This window comes from Balaenoptera musculus, chromosome 1 (assembly GCF_009873245.2).
Source record: "Balaenoptera musculus isolate JJ_BM4_2016_0621 chromosome 1, mBalMus1.pri.v3, whole genome shotgun sequence".
NCBI classification, from domain to species: domain Eukaryota; kingdom Metazoa; phylum Chordata; class Mammalia; order Artiodactyla; family Balaenopteridae; genus Balaenoptera; species Balaenoptera musculus.
The window spans coordinates 9,205,942-9,210,033 of record NC_045785.1 but is presented as its reverse complement, the minus strand read 5'-3'; positions in this window follow the sequence as shown (position 1 = coordinate 9,210,033).

Genomic DNA, 4,092 nt, shown 5'->3' with positions numbered 1-4,092 from the left:
CGGCCGGGGGCGGGGCCTGATCCAGGAGCCCTGATTGGTCAGATGTGGGGCGGAGCCGGGACGCTCTTGCGAGCTTTACTTCGCCTTCAGAAGCTGCCGTTTCAACATTGAGGCAGGGATAACGACGGCGCTCGACATCTGATTGGTCAACTTCCCAGGTCTAGCGGTCGATAGTCGGAATGGGGCGGGCCCCCAGAAGACGGGCTCCGATTGGTCAGGACAAGGCCGCGGGCTATTTCGCGTTTGGTGACGGCAGTGTCAGAGTCTGGAACTGATGCTTCCGCAAAGCCAAGGGAGGCAGCTGTGGGTAGGCGGCGGCCAGTGACCCATGCTTTCATACTTTCTTTCGAGTACTTATGCCTATTTTGTGCCAAGAGGCACTGTACTAAGCACTGGGAGGCAGGAAAGAATTAAGAAGGGTCCCTTCCTGGAGGAGGGGGAGAGAGGCAGCGGGTAAGATATGAACACAGGTAGCTGTGATCCAGTCTGTAAAATATGGGCAAGTTTATATGGAGTGCCTACTTTGCGCCATGTATTTTCCATATGCCAGTGCATGCCAGCCTCATAAGTGTGCTTTAAGATGAATATTATTGTCCCGTTTTACAGACAAAGCAAAAAACGAGGTCATGAGAGATGAAGTGACTTGACCAGAACCTTTTAGAGGCAGTCAGTATAATTCCCAAATTAACAGACGAAAGGAAAGAAAGAAAAGCCATCTCAATAGATACAGAAAAATCCACCAAGCACTGTCCCTTTTTCTTAGTAGTTGCAATTGGAGTGCCACAATCTTTTTACTTGAAGAGATGTTCCGGCATTTGACAAAATCCAACACTCATTTCTGATTTTTTAAAAAATCTTCCAGCTTCATACAACTCAATAGCAAAAGAGACCCCAAACAATCCAACTTAAAAATGGGCAGAGGATCTGAATAGACTTTTTCGCAAAGAAGACAGATGGCCAATAGGTACCTGAAAAAATGCTCAATATCAATAATTATCAGGGAAATGCAAATCAAAACCACAATGAGTTATCACCTCACATGTGTTAGAATGACTATTACTAAAAAGGCAAGAAATAACAAGTGTTGGCAAGGATGTGGAGAAAAGGGAACATTTGTGCACTGTTGGTGAGAATGTAAATCGGTGCAACCACTATGGAAAAGAGTATGGAGGTTTGAAATTTCCTCAGAATTTAAAAATAGAACTACCTTATTATCCAGCAATTCCACTTTTGGGTATTTATCTGAAGAAAGTAAAAACACTGATTTGAAAAGCTAGATGCACCCCCATATTCATTGCAGCATTATTTATAATAGCCAAGATATGGAAACAACCTAAGTGTCCAGCAATGGATGAATGGATACAGAAAGTGTGGTATATATCTATAATGGACTATTATTCAGCCATAAAAAAGGGGAGATCTTGCCATTTTCAATAACACGGATGGAACTTGCAGGCATTATGCTAAGTGAAATAAGTCAGATAGAGAAAGACAAATACTATATTTCTCTCTTATATGTGGAATCTAAAAAAACAAAACAAAAACAAAAAGCAAGCTCATAGATACAGAAAACAGATTGGTGGCTGCAAGAGGCAGGGAGTAGAAGAAATGGGTGAAGTGGGGTTTTTTTTAGTTTAACTAAATTAATAAAAATCTTTAAAAATAAAAATCTTGGGGCTTCCCTGGTGGCACAGTGGTTAAGAGTCCACCAGCCAATGCAAGGGACACAGGTTCGAGCCCTGGTCCGGGAGGATCCCACATACCTTGGAGCAACTGAGTCCATGCGCCACAACTACTGAGCCTGCGGTCTAGAGCCCACGAGCCACAACTACTGAGCCCATGTGCCACAACTACTGAAGCCCACGCACCTAGAGCCCGTGCTCTGCAACAAGAGAAGTCACTGCAACGAGAAACCCGCGCACCGCAACGAAGAGTGGCCCCCGCTCACCACAACTAGAGAAAGCCTGCACACAGCAACGAAGACCCAACGCAGCCAAAAATAAATAAAATAAATAAATTTATAAAAAATAAAAATTAAAAAAAATCTTCCAGCAAACTAGGACTGGAAGGGAACTTTCTCATCTTGATAAAAGGCATCTATGAAACACCTACATTTAACAGCATATTTCATAATAAAAGACTGAATGCTTTCTCCCTACAATTAGGAAAAGGTAAGGATGTCTGCTATCATCAGTTCAATTCAATCTTACACTAGAGTTCTAGCCAGTGCAATAAGAAAAATCAAAGGCATCTGGAACGGAGAGGAAGAAGTAAAGCTCTCTTTATTCACAGACAGCATGATAACAGAAAATCTCATGGACTCTACAAAAAAGCTACTAGAATCGTTAATGGGTTTTGCAGTTGCAAGATACAAGATCAATATACAAAAATCAGTCGTATTTCTATATATTAGCAATAAACAATCAAACTGAAATTTTTTAAAAACCATTTAAAATAAATCAAGAAATATCAAAATTAAATACTTAAGGATAAATCTGACCCAAAAAATACAAAACCTATACATTAAAGTTATAAAACAGTGTTGAGAGAAATTAAAGGAGAGTAAATAATTGGAGAGATATACTGTGTTCATGGCTTGAAAAACTCAAATTTTTAAGATATCAATTCTCCCCAAATTGACCTATAGACTCAATACAATCCCAAATAAAATCCCAGGAAGTTTCTTTGTATAAACTGACAAACAATTTCTGAAATTCATATGAAAATGCAAAGGACTTAGAGAGCCAAAACAATTTTGAAAACAAAGAACAAATTCAGATGACCTACGCTACCTGCTTTAAGATTTATTATAAAGCTACAGTAATCAAGAGAGTGTAGTATTGGCATCAAGGTAGACAAATAAGTGAATGGAATAGAATAGAAAGTCCAGAAATTGTCTCACACATACATGATCAATTAATTTTTGACAAAGATGCAGAGGCAACTCAGTGGAGAAAGGACAGCCTTTTCAGCAAATGGTACAAGAACAATTGGATGTTCATATGCTAAAGACACACACACCACAAAACAAAACAAAATTTTTAAAACCCTCTATCTGTACCATATCTGTACCATATGTAAAAATTAACTCAAAATGTATCATAGACCTAATTGTAAAACCTAAAACTATAAAACTTCTAGAAGAAAACCGAGAATAAAATCTTTGTGACCTTGCATTAAGCAGAAATTTCTTAGATACGACACCAAAAGTACAATCTCTAAAAGAAGAATGGATAAATTGGACTTTGTCAAAATTAATAACTTCTGCTCTTTGAAAGACATTGTTAAGAGAGTGGAAATACAAGCCACAATATTGGAGAAAATAATTGCAGATCACATGTCTAATAAAGAATTTGTATCCAGATTATATAAATAACTCTCTCAACTCATAAGAAAACAACCCAATTTTTTTATTGAAGTGTAGTTTGTTTATAATATTGTGTTATTTTCAGGTGTATAGCAAAGTGATTTAGTTAAATATACATATTTTTCATATTATTTTCCATTATAGGTTATTACAAGATATTGACTATAGTTCCCTATACAGTAAATCCTTGTTGTTTATCTATTTTATATATAGTAGTGTATATCTGTTAATCCCATACTCCTAATTTATCCCTCCCCCGAACCATAAGTTTGTTTTCTATGTCTCTGAGTCTGCTTCTGTTTTGTAAATAAGTCCATTTGTATTATTTTTTAGATTCCACATATAATGTTTGTCTTTCTCTGTCTGCCTTACTTCACTTAGTATGATATTCTCTAGATCCATCCATGTTGCTGCAAATGGCAATATTTCATTCTTTTTATGGCTGAGTAATATTCCATTGTGTATATATATATATATATATACCTCACATATTCTTTATCCATTCATCTGGTTTTTTGTTTGTTTGTTTGTTTTAAGGTTAAAAAACCCAAAACTTTTATTTAGAAAGGCTGAAATGATTGTATGCTAATTTGAACAGCTAGGTTGTATAAGAAAGTTCCTTTTTTTCTTTTTTTTTTTTGGCTGCGCCTCACGGCTTGTGGGATCCTAGTTCCCTGACCAGGGATTGAACCCAGGCCTCAGCTGTGAAAGCACAGGGTCCTAAC